We start from the raw sequence: 23,592 nt of genomic DNA, 5'->3' as shown, positions 1-23,592 counted from the left end.
AATATATACAAAGATGACAATCAATGAAAACAGAAACGCTATAATAATGGGTTCTGAGATTACAAAACTGAGAACCTGGGAATCAAGCCCAGTTCAACATTTACAATAATGGGATGTCACTTGCACCTCATGGTCTATAAGGGGATGGTGGAAAAATGAGGAAGTGGAAGGGAGGAGTCTTATCTGGTTCTCTGCCCAGTCAGTTCATTGTTGCACTAGAAAGTGATATAAATTCACAGTTCTCCTGTAAGGCTAGGTAAGGACATGAAATTCTCAGGGGAAAATGATATATCCAATTTAGAAGCTGCAATATGGGTCAAATAAATGTAAATGGGAATAATAAATGCCATCGAAAAAGTCCTAGACTAGGAAAAGCCCAGGGGTACTAGATATTGCAACAGTGGCACATAAGGAAAGCAGTAACAGCATTTCATTAGGATATTTTATTAGCTGGAAGGATTTTTTTAAAGGAGAAAATTTATGTACTTCATATAGTTAATTTGTACTCAAATATTTAAAATGCTTCTTTTGACTATGTGTGTGTGTGTATATATATATATTCATTTCTATTTTTATCACAGAGAGTAAGATTGCCGAAATCTCCCTATTTATATACATATAGTAAAAGCCTTCATTATATAAAAATAATCTACAAAGCCCACTCACAGGTCAAGTGTATTTAACTCTGAGTTAGGAAACTGTATACTGAAGTACAGCCCACTCTTGTTCCTTTTACAGCCAGTCTCTATGCAAGAAGTCTGAAACGAATATTTCAGTGACATTCCTCTGTAGTAATGCCCCTTGTTTGTTTTAAAGATTCAGTTTTAAAAACTTATGTGCCCCAATTAAGTGGATATTGTCCAATAGACTTGATAGGAAATCACACATTTAAAAATATTACCTCATAATACGTTGTCTTATTGGTAGATCTAATGTAAAGGGTTTTATATTTCACTATGTACAACATTTTTAATAATAAAAATATTTCCTTCAAATTCAGATCAGAGCACTTTCTGGATTGGTAAGTACTTTTTGGTTTCAAAAATACATTTTAAATTTGAAAGAGAATTTCTGGATTCAGAAAGAGTTTAATATTTAACACACAAAAATGTGTTTTAAATCATCTGCCTTTGACAGCTCAGCTAACAAGCCAATCTTTAGACTTTACCAGAAACTTTTGCATGTGGAATTAGGGCAGGGACTCCTTGCAATAAATTTTTTAAAATCTTAGCTTCATTGGCTAAATTTAAGAGTCTTGAGATCTGGAAATGAAGGAGGAATTATATATTATAAATTATCATGGAAAGAAGGTACATTTCTAATTAAATGAATTTTGACTTAGAATAAAATGACTGAAACTTTTGGTGCTTTTCCTGTCTAAATTGTAGGACTAGAGTAGTAGGATGATATTAGAATTGTATTAGCTGAGTCAGTGCTTAGGGAGCATTTTGAGATCCTTGGCCTTTAAGTACCACACACTTTGAAAGAAGCAATTTTACTTATAGCTCAATATAATATAATACAATATGGAGAAATAATGTCAACGACAGCTTCAAGGGGTGTTGCCCTATTTATGAAACCTTAACATGTCACTTATGTGTGGCTGGTTATGCTCCTCCATACAAGCAGCTAAGACAACCATTTTACTGATGCAAAAATTAATAAAGAAAACAAAAGTAAGAAATGAAGGCAGAAAGTGAAAGAAGAAAGAGACCAAAAAAGATGCCTCACAATCACAAGCCATTCCACAGGCAGAGGCAAATGATAAGATTTGTTTACTTTGTTCTCACCAAATGTAATTATAAACCACTTGGTTCTTTGTTTTACTGTTAATATTGTAAATTCTGTAAATCTCAATACATCTTTCCTGTCCCACTCCCCAGATGCCACATGGTCATTTTATAGAAGGACCATTTCTCACCCACATGAACCTAGGGGGTGAAAAAGGGATGACTGATTTAAATATCCTAACTCAGAATTTATGTGGATTTAAAAATCTCTGACTTAATGTTGCATTAACTACTGGTGGCTGCTTTACTGCCTTTAAAACATGCATATATAATTGGATACTGTAATGCTTTGCGGGTAAAATAAATACCAACTCACACTAAAATAAATACTCCGCATGATGAAGTTCATGTAGACATAAATTAATCATTTACCCGTTAGCCAATATGCACAGGAAAGAAATAGATCACTTATTAAAGGTTGCCTCATCTATAAAATGGGAAAATAAAATGCTGATATATTTTACAGTGCTGCTGTGAGGAAAAAATGTATAAAATTATTGCTAAGCCGTTTATAAACCATAAAATGCAGTATGAACATTAAATTAATAATATTTGTACTAATTCAGATTCAACACCCTCTGCATTAAATATATATTTTTGCCTATTGGAGCATACACAAAACTGAGCTGAGGCTTTTTATTTAATTTTTAATGGTGTCTTCAGAATTCTGCAAAGCATCACAGAAGTTATTGGCCATGTGAAAACAACATTTCAGTGGCTTATTCCCACCATTTCTGAGACAAAGTTCCTGGCTGTTCACATCTCCAACCCCATATTTAAAGTCTTCTCCCAAAGGGCCTTATGTCTCCACTTGCATAGACACAGCAGTTACAAAAGGAACATGGGTTTGAATTTCTCAATCAAGTGGAAGTTATTAACATGCTTTGGGCTTTGTTTTATTCTACATTATAGACGGAGATAGAGAATTAATGCTAAGTTGGGAGTGAGAGTGGGTATGTTGGGTGTCTGCATATTGTATCAAAATGATCTGCACTGTAAACCCGTGCTGGGACAGCAGCATGGCTATGAGTCAGCAGGGTCTCAAGGCTATCAAGCTGCTCAAAATGTTGCTGGCTCTAGAGATAAATCAAGCTTTTGTTTCTCAGCTCGCATCCAGAAATGTCATTCAAGGGCACAAGAGAGAGTTAAGCAACATAGAACATAGTTCCTTTCTTCTTCTACTTCTTCTTCTTTTTCTTTTTTTAATAGAGTATTGTTATTTTGAAGACTTACTTGTACAAAATCCGTAATACACTCAGCACATTTTTAACATTGTCAATGTCCCTTTGATTCTCAATGACAAAACATATCAGACGTTCCTCCACTCACTTCCTTTTATAGAGGCCATTAATATAGAAATATCTCCTCTTCTTCTATAAAATGATAAATGGCTGGCTGGAGATGTCTGAAACACTGCCAAATCTCCCCCAATGTATCATGTGTCACCAGCAATAATAAACAGTGACTAATCTTTGGTCATGAATTATATTTATGGCTTCCTTGTCATCAGTAGGTAGGTATTTTCTCGAACCAGGTTCAAGGCTCTAATATTTATGCTAGGAACATGTGTGCTAGGACAAGTGTGCCTAGGTTCAAAGGAAACTAATCCTCATTTGTTTTTTTCATTTCATTGCTTATGGAGCTTGTTATTTTCATCTGTATCTACCTCTTTTTGCCTCAGGATTTACCCAGGAGTATTCTGATCAGGATTCTAATTTATCCCAGTAAATTTACCATTTTGGTGATAACAGTGTCTTGCCCAATAGGAAAAATAATAAGGAAAGGAATATGGCTAAAATGCAAACTTACCTAGTTAAAGTTTATCAATGGTCAAAAAGAAAATACAATGAAACCATGCCCTCCATCTCATAAATCCAGCTGTGGGTAAGGGGATCAAAGTTTTCCTAAACAAACTCTAATAAAGGCAGAACACCAGAATACACAATCACTATATTGCAGAATGGCAAATTAAGGCTCTGAAGGAAAAGAAATGAGGTGAATATGGGTACAATTCAACTTCAATTCAATTTAACCAATACCAGGCACTGGAGTACATGGTTGGGATACAGCAGTGAAAGTCAACAACAATTATTGCCTGTTTGCAGTTTATGTTTTAGATGAGGGAGAAAGACTGTAACAATGAGTGAATTACATCATTTATCAGAAGTTGGCAAGTATCACAGAGAGAAATAAATCAGAAAAGGGAACTGGAAAGTGTGGGAAGAGATTACATTTCTAGAAGGGTAGTTAGTGAAAATCTTATTGAGAAAGTGAGATTTGAACAAAGACTTCAAGGAGGTGAGAGAGCAAGTTGTGGATGTGTGACTAAAGAAAAGTGTTCCAGACAGAGGAAATAGCAAGTGAAAAGGTCCTGAGGCAGAAACATACTATGTGTTCTGGCAGAGTGGCTGGAGTAGAGAAGAACGGGAGAGGGAGGAACCGGAAGGAAGTGAGGTCAGGCAGGTCATTGCTGGCTGACTCTGCGTGAAACAGGCAGCCAATGGAGGATTCTGAGTCAAGGAGCAAAATGATATGATTTATACTTTATTGAAAAAAAGACTGTAGGAGGCAAGGGTGGAAGCAAAGTGATCAGTTAAATTCATTAAAATTAATACTTCAACTCTCCTCTTTGCATTAGCTTAATGAATATGAGCAAGACATTAATGATAGGGGATGGTTTAAAATTAAATGCAAACATATGAGAGTTGTAATTACACAAAGCTAAAACTGGCTGGAAGAGAGAATTCAATACAAAAATCAATAAATGTCCACTGGACCAATTGGTAAGTTGAACACATTTTTGACTAAGTTGTGAATATATGATTTAAAAAATGATTAAACTTTGGGAACTTCAAGCATCGAATGCTAAGGAATAGATTTAAAATGTTGCTCCTTAACATTGACTGGGTTGTGGAATTAAACAAGTGTCTATCTTGACACTGAGATGCTCTTCTCAGGTACCTTTCAGTCCTTTGCTTATTGAGAGTTGGAAGTTGGGGAAACATGAGCAGTTAAGCAGAAAGCATACCACCAAGAAAGATGAAGGAACCCAGAGTTTGGATTCATGGTAAGTGTTTATTTTCAAACTTAGAACATATGAACGATGGGAACACACATAAAAAGTGGGGTCTTCTCTGGGGAATAAAGAAAAAGGAAAAATCTAAACACTGATGAAAGGCGAATTTAGAATTCAGCCTTCTACTCAACCTTCCTGGCAGTAGAAATGATTAGGTTATGAAACAGAGCTCTTTCCCATCTCTCCTGAGCTGTTTAAGTTTAGAACAGATTGGGACTGAAAAACTGTCAAATTTCACAGTAGGAATGCCCATTCAAAGAGCCACTTCCCCTCTCTGAAGTAGGTTACTACATTCACCTGGGGAAATTTCTACTGGTTTATAATTAGGTGGCTAATTAAAAAGTGGATTATCAACTATATTAAAATATGCTAGAAAGATGTGTACATTTTTCTTTCTTTAATTTTGGAAATCTGCCATTTCCTTAAAAATATCCTTACTGGGAAATTCCATGTTTGATATATAAGCTTTCTTTTTTCTTCAGAAATAAAATTTTTTGAAGTGAGTCTAAGATTTTTGTTTATTGAGGTAATGAATGTAATTTGATGTTTCTCTGTCAGTAAAAAGTACTTAACATCATAGCTATCATTCTTTACAATAAGAAGAGAAGGCTATAATTAGAACTCCAAGGCAATGCAAGGTCCCCAGAATTACTTTAGAGTGAAAATAATAAAGATGATGAAAATAATAACTGTTTTCATTTACTCACTTATATGCCAAATGCTTTGTGTCTCAATTATCTCAAGAGCCCTACGAGGTAAATTTATGCCCATTAAACAGATGAAGAAACTGAGCGCAGAGAAATTGGGTAAATTATCCAAGGTCACACTGCTTGAAGATTGTAAAGCTGAAATGCAAACTCACGTCTGACCTCAAAACTCTTGCATTAACCAAGATTTTTTTCCCCTCTTAAAATAGTTTAGCATCAAGTCAAAACTATTTTGATGTATTTAACTGGTTTTGAAATTGATAATATTCATGTATCACATAAGCAATGAATCAAGATCTTATATTAATCAGATCATATTTCTGAGCCACTTGTCCAAATATTAGCTTATTTTACAAAGTAAAACATGATCATCAGGAGACTCCTGATGCATTACTAACAGCACAAGTTAAAAAGTTAGCAGTCACTTGGTACTATAAGTTAATTTTTTTTGTTTGTTTACATGGAGTTTCACTCTTGTTGCCCAAGCTGGAGTGCAATGGTGCGATCTCGGCTCACTGCAACCTCCACCTCCTGGGTTCAAGCGATTCTCCTGCTTCAGCCTCCCAAGTAGCTGGGATTACAGGTGTGCATCACCATGCCTGGATAGTTTTTTGTATTTTTAGCGGAAATGGGGTTTCACCCTGTTAGCCAGGCTGGTCTCAAACTCCTGACCTCAGGTGATCCACTCGCCTCAGCCTCCCAAAGGGCTGGGATTACAGGTGTGAGCCACTGCGCCTGGCCTGTAAGTTACTTTTTATTTGTCTTTTTCTATTTCTTCCAATTTCTGAGAAGATTAAATGACTAATTTCTGAGAAATGGCAGCCCATGAACTTTGCTATAATCATATCTATGTGCCTTCTAGACTAGTCAAGTATTAAGTGGGTAACTCTACTCCTAAAGGCACCTATATATTTGCCACTTCAAGTAGATAACTTAGCAGACAGGCATGACTAACTGTACTGGGATAGGCTTACTGAACTGTTGATAGTACTCAGTACTGATACCATTTGGGTGATGTGGAGTTCCTTCTCAAATGACAACAATAACAACATAATTATACTAATATTTTTGAGGGTGTACTGTGTATCAGGCATTGTGCTCATTGCATATATTACTTCACATTACTCCAGGGTTTCTCAACCTTGATACTATTGATATTTTTGGCCAGATGACTCTTTGTTGTTGGGGGCCATCTTGTGCAACTAGGATAATTAGCAAGCATCCCTGGCCTCCCTAGATACCAGTAGCACACTCAGTCCCTCCAATTGTTACAGCCAAATTTCTCCTGGCGGGCAAAACTTCCTCCTATTGGGAACCTCTGTTTTACTTCCTCTATGACTCTAGGAGGCTGATACTGTTAGACTAATATTACTGATGAGGAAATTGTGGCTCCCAGAGACTTACATAAAATGCCTAAGGTCTCACAGATAGTAAGTTACAGAGCTAGAATGCATATAAATTGTCTCTCTTGAACACGGTTACATTGAGGTTGAAATTCACATGTGAATTTCATGTGCATTTCATTTGCCCTCTTTCCTCTTCTTCCTGTCCTTCTTATGGTGGGCATGGAACAGTGGGAGGGAAAGGCAGTGCACATGACATAAGGCACATAACTTTTATTGTTCCATGGTCTTTTAATCGACAGATTAATTCCATTTTAACTGGAATTCTGGAAACTAATGAAAAAAAATTACAAGTGCTAGATGGTCTATTCTCAGTGTTCTTGAATCTGTCTGATTTAATTCTAACCAATTAGCATGCCATTATGGAGGAATATTATGTTGGGAATCAATATTAAGCTAAATACTAATATTTTATTCAGTATTAAAAATTTATACAAATGGTAATACAAGTGCTTTATCCCTACTTTCTCTAAATGAGAAGAAATGCTTCCTTAGGGCGATTCCAGTGAAAATGATATCTTCTTAGGAGACTATTGGTATTATGCTTTACATAGATCATTGCTTAAATGAATCACTAACAATTAACTGAATGAAATTTGCTTATTATAAGACAATGAGTTTTTCAGGGTATCAAAAATTGTTTTTCTTCTTATAGTTACAGTGTAATCCCATGTTGAGAACAAAAGCACATTATTGTCCAATATTATTCTATGTAAAAGAATAAAATAAGTGTCATGCTTACCCTGATTTTAGTATATCATTTCTTTCTTTTTTCCTCTTGGATACTTTACTCTTTATTGATTAAGATATAATACTAGGCTGGAATTTTTGAATCTAAATGTATTCAGATTTTGCATTTTACGTCTTTGCAAAGAGGAATACACCTAGATGCACTCAAATACACCTAAACACTGAGCTAGGTGAGCATGTAATAACCCCCTAAAGATAGTTTAGTAAGGCATGATTTCAAAACTAGATTTCAAACCTGCTTTCCAAATTGTGCACCTGGGTACCTTCCCCAATGTCTGGCCTTGCCTTGCTACATAGCATGGACCCTGCAGAGCTTCCTGGCCCTGCCCTCCTTCTGGCCTGTTCCTCTATTTCTTCTACCTCCTAATTGCAGTAACTTTTTCCAGCTTCCAAGGTAGGGTAGCAATGAAAGATTTCCATAGTTTGGATCTAATGAAGACATTTACAATTTTTATCACTTACGTACTTTAATTCCCAACTTCTTGGTCAAATATTTGACAACTACCTGAAAACTAAACCATTTAAAATCTCTCTAACTTTCTGAATTATTGTACTCTGTTCCTCAGTATTAAAATTAGAAAAGTTTTGCTCCATATTTTTGCTCCAATTGGGTAGGCAAGATCTATCGGTTAATATGCACGTAGCTTGTAAAGGGTGCTTGTAACTCTAAAGCCGTATTAGAAGTTAAAAACTGACACGCAAAATCAAAGGAAAAAAATCATTGAATAAATTAAGTTAACTGAAACATTACAGATTGGAAGTCTGTTCAGCATAGTAATCACCATTACCAATAGGAAAATTTAAACGAAAAAAATAACATTGAGTGGATTGACTTTTCTAAAATATTGATAGGATTTTATTAATAAGTGTTTTATGCATATGGCTATTCTGAACATTCCTTTAAAAATGAAAGACTACAGCCTTAATGAGAGATATTATTACATGAACATATTTGAATCTGGCTTATGAAACATAGGGCTTGAGAATTTGAAATGTGTGCATAAAATGCAAATAGATTTAATTAACTGAAAACCCATAAGACAGAACTTCTTCAAATAAGCAATTACTTTGGGGACTAATAGTGTAAATAGGATCCTGGTTCATTAGCACAAATACCCATATGAGAGAAGGATCAGCAAATTTTATTCTTTAAGTTATTTATGCACACATGGTAATATCTCATTAATTTGGGGCTTCAATAAATTTAAAATATTTTGGTAATTTGTTCATGAGCTGGGTGGACGTTTACTTTTGCTTTGTAAACACTTTATTTATAGGTGGATAATATATGGTGTTTTAAACATTTATTTTCAGTCTTATGTACACTTTTTAGACACAGAATAAACAATTTTCAAGGAACCTCAGGCACTTTACAAGTTCCTACATACATCCAATCTATATGCTAATAACAAAATGTTCATATGATTTATTATAACAGGTCTCCTTAAGGACTTCTACTTTATAAGGTTTTGTTGAAGTTAGTATATGTAGTTAAAGGTAATAAAAGCCACATTTGTTTAAGAGTTATCTATAATTCAGCTTTCCCACAAATTCATATATGCCCACCATCTTAATTCTTTGGAATAAATGAAATGTTACAATATTTGCAGCTACACACAGAGAGTTTTCCTTTTAAATATGCATTAGACCATATAAACATATGAAGAAAAATAAAATATAATGAAGAGTGAAAATAACAAATAATTTTATGGGTGGACAAAGGAAAGTAAACTGTCCATACTGTCCTTTTCAAATAATTCTACTTTTTTTAGGCACAATACTCTGGGGAAAAAATTCAATAATGTGGACCTTTTTTCAAAAGCTGATTTTACTCACTTGGGATGACTCTAGTTCTAATAAGATTTTCTAATTAAAGACATTCAGTGCCCAGGCCAAAAAGGGCGGATGCTCCAAGCTAAGGCATCTGGGAAAAAGAGAAATGCCACGCACAGCAATCTGGTCATTTCTAAATCTTTCTTGTATATGGCCATGACTTTTCAGAGTCCACATGTCAATTTCCTGCACAAAATGCTACGCACTAAAGAATTTTAAGTGCGTATAAAGTGGGTAGAAGAGTTATGTTATTTTAGTAATCAAAACTCATATGTAGGTCCAAATGACTCAAATTGTAAACCAGAGAAAACATATTCAACTAGAATTTATAAAACCCATAATTGAACTAAGAAATGTAATATTTCTATTTTTTGTGAAACATAATGAAGACAATCTAGATATTATTCATAAGTCATGCCATCTTTACGCAAGATGCTTTTCCATTTCTTTGTTAAATATTGTGAGAAAGGGGAAAGCCAATTCTGTTACCTAAATTAGTAGTTACTCACCAGATGAAGGGGGAAAATCAACTTCAATTCCATCTTCATAACTTAGTCAAGAATGCTTGATGAAGAGGCGTCTTTCATGTGCTTCTTGATTATTATAAAACCTAGGAAAGAGATACATACAAGCATGGAATGTTTCACTCTCAAGAAGAAAACCACTCAAACAATATTAGTTTCTTATGTCAGTGATTATTTCTCATGAGAATGAGAAGTGTGCCAACCAACTACATGCCATTGACAAATCTCCTAGCTGCTTACAAAAGTCAGAGCAAAGAAGGCTGAAATGACTACTGCCTTTGGAGACAGAACATCTGGGGTCAAATCTCACTCATAGTTTTCATCTGAGTGAACTTTAAGTTCTTAACTTCCTGGTGATGCTGCCCTCATCTTCCAGGTGGAAGTAATAATACCAGTTACTCAGTAGGACTGTTTTGACAGTCAAACGAGATAATGTTTGGAAAGGAATTTCTTTAACAGCAACACTTTTTATTTATGCTATGACTTTCTTTTTACCTTGAGGATTTGAGGTGCTTTCCAAGAAATTAATGAAATATAAATAAAAGATATATATATATATATAATATATATATAGGCCATATATACTGGTCAACACAGTTGAAGTGATTGACATTATAATTTGGATTTGAATTCCTTGGTAATTTAGGTGAAAGGAAAACAAAGTCCTATTCGTAGGAGAAACCCTGTAAGTCCTATTCTTAGGAGAAAGCATATCACTTCCTCCAAAGAAACCAAATATTTTATCCTCCTAATAAAAAATTCATTGAGAAATTTTTCATGTAAAACCTGAAATAGAGGCATTGAGATAAAATGGACTATTTTATGAGTAGGACTGACTACCTAATATAAAAACTGAAGGGCAAAACAGTAGTTTTGCTTGGAGGTAGTTATTATTGCCATAAAAACTGTGTTATTCCTAGAAACAAACCTGAAGCTTGAATCAGGAAAACCTTAAATACAAAACCAATAACTCCCAATTGGCAAATCATCCAGCTCACCTCCCCTTCTGTGCCTCTCTAACAAAGACACAAGCAGCTTCTTTACTAAGTCATTTTCTCAACAGTAAGGAGGAGTTTCTGAAGGAAATTGTTGATTGCTGGTGGCTCCAGGCCAGTTGCTGCTCATTAATGAGTAAGGGCAGAGCTGCAAAAATGAAGCGTGGACCCAGATGTGAGACAGAACGGATAGCTGCACAGCCCATTTCATGGGGCCGTTCCACAGGGAAAGGAAGAGAAACAGAAAAGGCACAACCTAGTGATTATATCAGTGAAACAAATCACAGCATGAGGCTTCTTCCTTGAAATCCACATCTTTTTCTTGTCTTTCCTGAAACCTCAATTCCCATCTCAAGAAACTCCCCTGAATTTTCTTCTTCTGGCTTTTCTTCTTCTGCCTTCCCTTAAACGTGGACCTTCCACAAGATTCTCCACTTGGCAGCAATTTCATTCACATTTAGAGCTTAAATTATATCTTTTTGGATGCTTTTGTGAACTAGATCTTCATTCCCATCCTCTCCTGAATTTGACTTTTTTCCCTGTTCCTTAAAATCAGTGGCACTGCCACTCTCCCTGGTTCGACACTTGGCATCATCTTCATTCTCTTACTTCCCACAATACACATATCCAATGATTAGATTATGGCCACCTTGCATACAAAAAGCCCTATTTCCCATTGACATATCCAAGGTCGCTGACATAATTCAGAAACTCACCCACCATCCTCCATCTCCCATGTAGGCAATGACCTCTCATCTAATGTATTCCTGCTTTCAATCTCCCATCATTTCCCAGGTTTCCAGGTGCTTCTAGTCTTTTTCTGAAACCTCATGCTTCTCCCCTTCCTTGAAAACTTCTAACAGCTCTTCAACAGACCTGTACAGGATAAACTTTCCAAGCACAGCTTTCCAAGATCTGAGATCAATACGTTTACCACTTTCCACATAACCTCTCTAGTCATTCTAAAGCATCTCCCCTCACTATCAAACCCTCCCCACCCCCTAACTCCTGCGAAAAGTTGTTTCCTGCCTCTGAGACCCTGGTTAGTAGCTTTCTGCTGTCTGAAATACTCAACTTTTAACACACAGTTATATTTATTTATTTCAAGGAACCAAGATTTTATTTTTAAAAAAATATAATTTCAACTTTTATTTTATATTCAAGGGATACATGTGCAGGTTTGTTACATAGATACAATGTGTGGATGCTGAGGTTTGGGGTACAAATTATCCTGTTACCCAGGTAGTGAGCAGAGTACCCACTAGGTAGTTGTTCAGCCCTTGCCCCTCCTTCCCTCCCCCTCTAGTAGTCCCTAGTGTCTGTTGTTCCCTTATGTCCATGTGCACCCAACATTTAGCTCCCACTCATAAATGAGAACATACAGTATTTGGTTTACCATTTCTGTGATAATTCACTTAGGATAATGGCCTCCAGCTGCATTCATGTTGCTGCAAAGGACATGATTTTGTCACTTTTATGGCTGTGAAGTATTCCACGGTGTATGTACACCACGTTTTCTTTATCCAATCCACCACTGATGGGCTCCTAGGTTGATCCCATGTCTTTGCTATTGTGAATAGTGATGCGATGAACACATGAATTAATACCAAGTTTAAATACTACCTCCTTCAGGGATCTTCCTGAATCCTTGGTTAAGAATTCATTGTACCCTCCTCTTCTACAAACCAAGGATCCTTAATTGTACCCTTCCTATGAAAGTTGCATTTATAGTACTCTGGCTTTATTCTGGATAGCTATACACCCAGCAGTGCCTTTACTATCAGGAAGTTTATAATTTGGCTAGGGAAACCTTGCTTTAATCACATTTCTAACTTCCATGGGGTAATACTGAATGCTCTAAAAATTATAGGAGATTAAAGCATTTTTTTTTTCAGTCAAATAGCACTGTGAAAGGCTCTGAACATAGGGTTAAGGACACCATTTTAGAAAATATTTTTGAACAATAAGTGACAACAGTAAGACTGTCTGATTTGAAAGACAAAAAGAATGAAAAGAGAAAATGAGAGAGAGAAAAAAGTAGAAGTTGATGTGTTATTTTTCTTTCTTAAAACACAAATTTGACTATTTTATACAAATCAAGTAAGTAGTTACATCTGAGGAAAAATGTTGCATTTGTTTTAAGACATCAGATTACAAAATGCATTTGAGATTATCACATGAATTTATTTTATGGCAAAAGTATATTTTATGGTAGATTTTCCATGGGGAATGGAAAATGTCTTCCTGGTGCCTGTCCTAGTCCTAATGCCTAGTACATATAAGATAGGTTGATATTTGTTGAATGAATAAATGTTTACTCAGCCTTCTCTCTCTCCAGTTGCCCCCTAATCTCTCACTTCCTCTTCATAGGCAAACTACTGCAAATAATCATAGACACATCTTTCTTCTCTTACCTCCCAGTGACAGCTCACAGCTGTGCAATCTAACCTCTGCCTTATCACCTTGTCCCTGTGCTGAGACAGTGACGTCCACTCTGCCCCTACTCTGGGTGGGGTTCAAACTTTGGTGCTAAAGCAGAAGCAGGAAGGAAAACTGAGGCTGCAGTTCATGGAAGTCCCCAAGCATGTGCTCTGTGATGTCCCAGGCTCCCCCCACCCCCACCCTACACCCCACATAGCAATGCAAGCAAGTGGGAGAGGCAAGCCAGCATTGCTTCGTGACATTTATTTACCCTGGCCGTAGGAGCACCACTGATGGGACAAACAGGTGGGGCTGTGCTCATACAATACTCTTGGTGTGCAGGTTCAATCTTTTCTCTCCAATTCAGATCTCAGAACCTCAGACTGTTCTTTTTTTTTTTTTTTTTTTTGAGACGGAGTCTGGCTCTGTTGCCCAGGCTGGAGTGCAGTGGCCTGATCTCAGCTCACTGCAAGCCCCGCCTCCTGGGTTCACGCCATTCTCCTGCCTCAGCCTCCCGAGTAGCTGGGAGTACAGGCGCCCGCCACCTCGCCCGGCTAATTTTTTTTTTCTATTTTAGTAGAGACGGGGTTTCACCGTGTTAGCCAGGATGGTCTCGATCTCCTGAACTCATGATCCACCCGTCTCGGCCTCCCAAAGTGCTGGGATTACAGGCTTGAGCCACCGCGCCCGGCCTGAACCTCAGACTGTTCTATGCTCCATCCTAGTTTCTCTCTCTCTCTAGTGGTCACCAATAGGCCAATGATTTTTCTATCTTGCCTATTCCTCAAGAATCTTTTTGAGACAGATGCAAGATGTGAACATGTAAAATATTCTCAAATAGGCAGGATGACAGACAGAACCAGTTACAACTGTCATTTCCCGTACATATCACTTAGAAATTTCTCTTTAATTCAAAAATAATTCTCCCCTGACCAGTATTCTCCCTCCATGCTCAATAAAACACACATTTCTCAGTCTTCTTCTTTCAACTCAGCTGACCCCTGCTTCTTTCCTAGAACGCTTGCTCCTCTGCCCACCATGACCCAGGAATCCCTGGGTTTCCTTCTGTTTCTTTTGCTGTCTTTCATCCTCTGTGGGCTCTTTCACTACTGGGCCATTATGGGTTTAATTTCCTCCAGGCATTTTGGTCTCAGTGTTTTCTTCTATCACTTGCTTCATTATCTTTCTCTAAGCAATCATATCTGCCTCCAGACCTATGAATGTCACGATGAGTCATAAGTTTGTATCTTTGACAAGCCCCACACCCATAATCCACTGTCTGTCTGCTGTCTCCCGTGATGTCTCGAGACATCTCAAACTCAACATGTCCAACACTGAGCTTAGCATCTGTTTTCACACACACGTTCCTCCTCCATTGTTCCCTGACACTTCCTCATGGGGTGCACATAGATAACACAGAAGGTGGCCTGTCAATTTTACCTCCTATGTATCTCTTGAATCCATTCACCTTTCAGAAGTCACTAACACCTCATCCTTCTCCTTTAGGCCAGGGTATCACTATCTCTCTACTGAAATATTTCACTGATCTGCATACCTTTCCCCCTTGCCAACCCATATTCCACATGGTAGCCAGAAATATATTTTCAAAATGTAAAATTGATGATGTAACTAACTACAGCACTCCCTACCCCCCACCAAAAAAACCAAAACAACCAAAATCCTCAATCTTCTCACTGGTCCTAGGATAAAGGCATATTTCTTGATATGGCTAAAAAGGCTCCCATGGTGATGGACCTGATAACATCTCCAGACTTAAGCAGTTCACTCCTCTTCTGTACTCCAGACATTGTGGCCTTCCCTCAGTAATTTTTTTTTTTTTTTTTTTTGAGATGGAGATGAAGTCTTGTTCCTTCCTCTGTCACTCAGGCTGGAGTGCAGTGGTGCAATCTCGGCTCACTGGAACCTCTGCCTCCTGGGTTCAAGCAATTCTCCTGCCTCAGCCTCCCGAGCAGCTGGGATTACAAGCGCTTGCCACCATGCCCGGCTAATTTTTGTAATGTTTTTTTAGTAGAGACAGAGTTTCACCATCTTGGCCAGGCTGGTCTCAAACTCCTGACCTTGTGATCCGCCCGCCTCAGCTTCCCAAAGTGCTGGAATTACAGGCATGAGCCCCCGCGCCCGACCTTCCCTCAGTCTTTCATGCTGCCTGTTCTGTCTCCTGCTAGAGGACTTCCCTGTGTAGCATGCCTTCTGCCTATATGCCTGGTCTAGTTGATGCCTGTGCATCATTTGGATCTCATTTTACAGAACCTTCTATCTCTCTTTTGTAGCACTTAGAACAATTTCGATTTCATATTCATGTGTGTCATTCTTTTACTGTCTGTCTTCCCTTCCTAGTCCATAGGCCAAATGGAGGAAGGGAGTATCTGATGCAATTCGGTGTCTAACACATAGTAGATTATCAATAGAGACAACTTTTTTGAAAGTGTGAGTGTGTGAAATCAGTATGAAAAGACATAAATTCAGTGAGAAACATGTACCAACCCAGGATTTTTAAACGCCAGGCTAGGAGTACATTTTGCACAGAATTGGGGTCAGTCACAAGAGCACTGAGAGCTTTGAATGGATATAAGAAATGAAAGGAGGAAGATTTCCATTCTCATTCAGGTTTAGTAGTGGGTGAATGGGAATGATAGGGGTTTCTGAATGAAACATTTCACCTGAGCAGATGCAACTGGTTTTATGATATAAGATGCGTGCTAAGATATGAAGGTAGTATTTTCCAGTCCTATTATCTTCATTTTTGCTACTGTATATATTGAATAGAAGTCATTGCAAGGGGAGGAAAGGAGGACAAGGTCCACAGACATGCTGGGGACACAAAGGAGAGAAGAGATTTCAAAAATGCCTAAGTCTCTGGATTGTAGATATTCTGCTGGATATGCCTTTTTATATCTTAGCTTCTAAAATTCATGTCATCAAATGCAATATAATTGTCTCTGCTTCCATATGGTGACAGAATTCTAGCAACTGTATCAGGATCTCAATAAATAGGCGAAACATAAATGTTGCATAAGATGTTTTCCCTCAGACACATTTTTCTCATGCCCCCAAATCATGAAACACAAATTTTGTAAATTAGAATAGTATCAGTTATGAATGCATTTTTGCAATTATGAGAGTAAAAACATTCCACATTGAAATAAGAAATGTCATCTGATTTTGATCTAACACAAAGGGGAAAAAAAACACATTCCATTTAAGAATGACAAATAAAGCTGTCAATGTGATCCATTTATAGCCCCTCAGAGAATGCCACAAATCCACATAATGTTCTAAGAAGCTAGTTATTGTATTTGCTCTCTCAAATAAAGAAGGCATAGAAGTCCCAGATAGACTCCTATCCAAGGAAACTAAGGTTAGCAGGAATAACTTGCTTTAGTCAATGTCCTAGGTGCATGCCTCTTAAGGAGAGAATGAGAGCTTCTGGCTTTTTACTAAATAGTGTGCAACAATGGAAATGGTGGAGTGATGGAGGGGAAGTGTCTCTCTGCTTGGTTAGGTAAAAAGAGGGACTGTAAGAAAACGGAGAAAACCCATTGTCTTCATTACACAAGCTCCATCCCTCCTTACTGGTGTAATGAGGCCTCCTTCCAAAGGTCTACTGCTGACAAAAATTACAATAAGCCATAAAACCTTAATTATAAACATTCAAAGTGCTAGTCATTTTAAAGCATTTTTTAATGGGTTATTTCAGGCTCAGCTACAAGGGCACATGCCAAAAACAAAACACCAGAAATATATCTCTTTATTCCTTATTACAATACTCAAGCTTTCTTCTTTTAAGAGGCAGTTTCTATTATATACATATACATATATTCATGTATAGGTATACATAAAATATGACCCTCTGCAAGGCATAACTGATTTTTTTCTCCTTTGCATTGGCTGCTCAAATACTGAGAACAAAATTTGTTACTATCTTCTAGAAAGAGTGTTGAATTTCATGACATAAATTTTGAGTATGAATCTCTCTCATGACCCTATATTATGTTCTTACCCTTATTTTTTTCCTTTGACTCATTTTTTCTTACCTACTTGAAATACATTTTATATTGCTGTACGGTATATATTTTTATTAGCCTTTTTCTATAGGCCCTAAATCCTTTCCAGCATATAAATAAAATATATAACATTTATAGGTAGTCTTTTTTTTCCTCTGGAGGGTTGCAAAATTCTCCAAAGGCAACATGTAATTGGTTACTGTAAAAATATGAGCATTAAAATTTATAATTCATTTGTAGTAATTAATTTTTTGGTGACATTTAGCTCAATAGTGCAATTTGATTTTCTTAATATTTGTATATACACCTTTAGAGCTGAGGTTCTTAGCCTGAGATCCATGAACTTAAATTGTAGGCAAAAAGTCGTGTATGTAAATTTTCATTAAGGAGGAGTGTCAAAATTTTAATCCAATTCTTTAAGGTAAATGTGACTCAAAAGATTAGAAATTACTGCTATGCGTTAGGATAACACTAAAAAATCGTATCTTGATCTTTATTAATTCAACAAATTGACAAAATATTTGTTGAATATCTGTGAAATGCCTGGCACTATACTAGATCCTGGGAAGATAACAGTAAACATGTAGGCTTGACCTCTGACCTCAGGGTACTTCTAGTCCAGTAAGGATGAGGATAAACAATTAAAAAAATGAAACAATCACATAGTAATATACTACAATAAATAAAACAAAGAGACGTAATAGAAAGTGAGTGAGATTAGGTGGTCAGGGAGGACTTCTCTGAAGAGGTGATATCTTATCTGGGCCAAGCACCATCTGAGGGAAGAATATTCCAGAGAAACGGAAGAGCTAATGCAAAGACCCTATGGGAGAAACAGGCTTGTGAAAATGATAGCACTTTCAGAAAATACAAATGGTAGATCTCCAAGTTCACATTTTCAATAATACTTCGGTCTAGAAATATCTGTATGATCTTTCCTTCTCTCTTTTTTTTTAAAGTTAGATTTTCTAATGTGAGATAAAGATATCCTCAGGAAAAAAAATGCAATGCATCTTATTATACATTAAATTCATTCAATAAATATTTGAGTCTACTATCTTTAAGGCACTGTGGGAGATGCTCTCTAGCAAAACCAAATAAAAACTCACTGTCATACATGCAACTATAATGTACCTTAAACCAGTCTTGTATTGTTCTGTCTCATAAGTTTATGAGCCAAGTAAATTCTAGGGCCCAGACACTTTAATGCGTAAGAAACCCAAAGCTCTTTAGAAAGGCACCAATTGCCCTGTTACAGTTGAAGATAGACAAGTAAAAAAAAGAAACACGTAATGAAAATTGCAGCTAAAAATTCTTTCAAATTTTCCAAGCCATAGAGTAATATTGCACTCTATGGCTTAGAGTACATGGAGTACAATGTTACTCTATGGCTTGGAAAATGCTCTAAACAACCCTGGTTGGGTACATCAATACATTAAGCTGTGACTAAAGATCATAAATAGCTCCCACATTATTAGACGCTTTCCTGAACTAAATTCTTTATGAGTATATTAAAGAAAATAATATACCAGTAAGATGACTATGTTGCTTTGATCATAAAATTTCATGCTGGGAAATTTTTACATGCTGGCAAGTGCTTACTGTGTACCAGGCACCTTACTGAGGACTCAGTGCACATACCCTTTGAGGAAGGAATGTTACTACTTTTATTTTACCTATAGGAAGAAACTGAGGTTTAGAGAAGCAAAATGACTGACCTGGGGGAGGAGCCACCAGAGATTGGAACCTAAGCAGTCTGACTCCAGAGCACCTAAGAAATCATTTCCAAAATTAGTGGTCAGCCTTATTACCTACTCGAGGGGAACCTGGCTGCTTTGTAAATTGTCTCTGATAACCTCATTTTCTCTCACTGTTTAAAAGGCTTTGGGGAACAACAATCACATGCTGATTAATTTAAATATTGGCCAAAAAAGATGGCAAACTGCTATTAAGAGTAACATATATAATTTTAAAATGTTTATTTGGATCAGAGTAAATTATTTGAACTATCCATCATATTTCCTCTTAGGAGAAATAATAAAGGGTTGAATGTACTTATTTTAAAAATCTCAGAAGTACACACGGCATTTTGCTCACTTGTTTCTGCCCTTACTGTTTTTTGTTAATGCAATTTCAACTTGGAAAAGGGAGATTTTAAAGCTATATTCAAATCCAGTAATCAATCATTTTCCTCTTTTTTTTACTTCCCCAAAATAAAAAAAAAAATCAGGTTCAAGCAGGTTGCTGAGACTTCTCTTTCTTGAACAATATTGGGGCAGCAGGAGCATGTCATAGTACTTATGCACCGTTAATTGAATATTTATGCAGTATCACACACTGTGCTAAGCACCAAACAACTTCATTTTATTAGCACAACAACCCCATTAGTAGCTTCTATTATTATTCCCAATTCACAACTCAGGAGATGGGGACTCACAGAAGTTGCTCACACGTCGAAGACCTCATAGCTCGTAAATGAGGAGCTTGTACCAGGCTGACTGACTTGGGCTTAGGCCTGACATAGGAAGCTTGGGCTTCCTATGATTTTCTTATTCTTTCCTTTTGTTCGATCATGTTCTCCCCACTGACATATCAATGAAGACTCTTTATTTTCCAACATGGGCAGTCGAAACCCTTTAAAACTTAAGAACGTCCACAATCCAGTTTTGTTTTTTTGGTTTTTTGTTTTTTTTTAACCTGCCCAAGCTGATTTCTCAGTATTCTGCACTAAATACCCTCAGGGCCTGAGGGAATCTGCCTCCTTTCAAAGCTTCAGATGTCTTCCCACCCACAATCCAGCTAAATTCTGCTCCTTAAGGCCTAGTTCAACTATACTTTTCACAGTCACCTTCCAGACCTTTCCAGCCCAGAGAAAATGGCCTGAGGAGCTTGCCTCACTGTCTACCACTGTAGATGACCTGATGTCCCCCATTATAGATGACCTGATGTCCCTGAGAGCTTCGGCAGCCTGGAACCCAAGGGATGGTAATGCGAGGCCTGTTGGAATGTGCCATGGGGGCATTTTTCTCAGGAGCACGTCCAGAGCTTTTATCAATTTCATTAAGCTTAACAACCACCGCTCAGCACCCTTACTTCTAGAAACTAATGACACTGAACACTAATGTTCTCTGATCAGGAATGCCAGATTTAGCAAATAAAAATATTATAGGGGAGACACAATTTTATTAAAACATGATTTGTTGTGTATTTGAAATTCAGATTTAACTAGGCATCCTGTATTTGATTTGCAAACTTATCCTGAATGTTTCGTGGATATTAATGTTATCTCTCAACTGTACAGAATGTAACCATCCAGAGAACAAGGGACTTCACTATTTCCTCATGAAACTTAACACTCAACTCTTATTACTCTTATTACTACTTATCAATTTATTTTTGTGGTCCAATAGAAACATTTTTGAACATGCTTGATTTGAGGCCAATATCAAGTCTAGTAGCCACATCATGATTACACACACACACACACACACACACACACACACACAACTTTTGCTACAAAGGAAACAAATGTCATCATACCTAGTAAACAATTTTAATAATCTCTGCTATTAGCTGGATTCAAACACACTGAGTTCCTCCCCAAATATCTTCTTTTAAAATATCCTCTTAGGAAGAAGCTGGGGAAATTAAAAACATACCAAAATTGTTATTGGATCTCAAAATGAGATCTTCAGACTGTTTGATTGAGAAATCACCAAAGGTATTTGTTAAAATGCAGTTGTGTGGGGGCAATCTCAAACCTATTAATTCAGAACTGTGCAGAATGGCTCCAAGCAATCTGTGATTTTAAAAAGCCTTCCAGATGATTTTTATGCCCTCTAAACTTTAAGAACTGTTTGTTTATAAAATGTAATACTTTAGCAAGGATTGCTGTCTATGTTAGAGAAGAAAAGTTATCATTTTTGTGCTTAAAGATAAGCCACCAATATTTTGAGGTTCAAACTAGCAATCATGTTTGAAATGTATCTTTAATCTATCACACCAGTGTTAAATGCTCAGCACTGTAAATTTTCTATTTGGACTGTCTAAGCATTTAAATAGAATTGGTAAACTAATGATAGGCATTAAAAGGCTGCTTGATGGATTATTAAAATAGTAAATGTGTCACCGAAGTTTATAGAGACCAGAAGAACTTTGAAAATAGACTATACATATTAAGATGTTCTAATGCTGCTATTCAGGATTGGTCTGGGCAACATAAGTCTCTTTTGAATTTTTGAAAGAAAGCATCATTGTCCAAAGCTCCTTACTCCTGTTGACTGTGTGGTTCTCACTATTTTTGATCTCAGAGTGAAAAGAATGCTGGTTTATAAGTCAGAAGGCTTAGGTTCTATAGTTTATGATCTGTTTTGGGGGGCTTCAGTTTGCTCATCAATAAAACAATGGCTTAGACTATTAGCTGATCTCTAAAGTATTGTCTAGACCTAAATTTCTATTATTATTCTGAGCTTCAGTTTCCTCTGCCGTAAAATATGGGGTTGTACTAGGTGCAGTGTGTCCATTTGTCCTGTGTGTCTGAGGGCGGCCCTGTCATCTCCATTACGGCGCTCAGATCTCCGTTCATAATTCAGGCTCACCCTCTCTAACACTGTAAGGTCAATGATGCTTCATTTAGGCTTTCCCAAGGAAGGGACAATATATTAGCCATTCACACATGTCTTTTATAAGAGATAATTATTTATTCAAACATACAGACTAAGAAATATGTGCCATTCATCACTGTGCTAGGCCCTGGGAATACAGTAATGAAAAAAGTCAGAAAACAGAGTTCTGGCCTATGCAGCCTACATTCTGATGGGGAAGTAGGGAGGGATGGGGAAGAAGATAAAAACAACAATCATATTAAACAAATAAAAATAAGAGACTTTAGTTTGTAATCAGCTCCATGAGGGTTCACTGAGGGCTGAGATGGAGAAGAACAGAAGGGAGTTCAGAAAAGCCTCCTGGAGGAAGTGCAATTTACTTAGACCTAAAGGAAGAAAAGAAGAAAAATGGGAAGGAAGGGGGTGGAGAAAGGGGAAGGGAGAGCATATTCTGGGATTCTGTGGGAGAAATAGCTTATGTGCTTGGCATCCAAAATCCTGGAACTGTCTCTTCTATCTCTGAGAGATAATTTAATCCAAAACTAGTGAAAGGAAACCAGAGGCCCAGAGGGTTAAGGGACTTCTCTGAGGTCAAATGGCTAATTAACAGAAGAACTCTTCCACACTTCAGTTCAGAATGTGAACTCTTCTTAGAGATTGCAACGCAGCAGGAAGTACCAGACTGTATTGATTCAAATCCTGGCTTTTCTATTCATAAACTGTTCATCCTTGGGCATGAGAGCTTCTTTGAGCCTCAGTTTTCTTTTCTGTGAAACACAGACAACATCTACTTCACCAGATTATTACAAGAATTTAATGAGATATTGTGGCACAGTGCCTAGTATATCACAGCTGCTCCGGAAATGCAAGCTCTTTTATTTTTCACCTAGTGCACTTTCACCCGTAACAACTTGTTGTCAAGTTAAGACAAAGTAGAGCAGAGGTTTAAGTTACTCGGATAAAGGAGGAGTGGCGGCAGAGGGAAGGTTGTGGAATACGGGAATGGAGTCTATTTAGCAACTGCCCATCCAAATTCTAGTGGAGGAAATGAAAAGAAAAGTCCACTAAATTGGACAAGTGTCAAAAAAAAAAGACATCCTCAACTTCATTAAGGTCACAGCATAACCTGCTAGTGATAAATCTAGAGTTGTCTATCTAAAACAAAAGAAAGATCACCTGTATCTGTATTTATACTTAAAAGTAGCATGGAAGAAACAGATTTTACTCTAGGATGTCAGTAAACAGAAGAATGACACACTTTGTTATTCAAAACATGCTCAGAGAAAAATGTTAATATGCCACTAAATCAACTGGGAACAAACCAGTTATCTGCAGGATGTTAAAATGATAGCTGGTGTTAAGGAAGCCTCAAAACCAAGCCCATGATATTGGAAGAATCAATAATTAATCCAAGTAACTATACAGATTTTCTTCATTGTCTATGAACAAAACCACAGGTTGAAT

General features: G+C 37.0%; 1 protein-coding gene across 13 annotated transcripts in view; it reads right to left on the bottom strand.

Moving 5' to 3' along the window:
• RHOBTB1 (Rho related BTB domain containing 1) overlaps positions 1-23,592 on the bottom strand; it is a 144,733-nt gene that overhangs the window by 119,195 nt on the left and 1,946 nt on the right. For all 13 annotated transcript variants that reach the window (XM_028853345.2, XM_077945083.1, XM_028853337.2 and 10 more), the window contains exon 2: positions 10,069-10,169. The gene's annotated coding sequence lies outside the window, so the exon portion shown is untranslated. The remainder of the gene's footprint in view (positions 1-10,068; positions 10,170-23,592) is intronic.

The sequence above is a fragment of the Macaca mulatta genome, chromosome 9 (assembly GCF_049350105.2).
Source record: "Macaca mulatta isolate MMU2019108-1 chromosome 9, T2T-MMU8v2.0, whole genome shotgun sequence".
Classification (NCBI taxonomy): domain Eukaryota; kingdom Metazoa; phylum Chordata; class Mammalia; order Primates; family Cercopithecidae; genus Macaca; species Macaca mulatta.
Note: the sequence above shows the minus strand (reverse complement) of the source record. Positions and strands in the feature narration are given on the sequence as shown.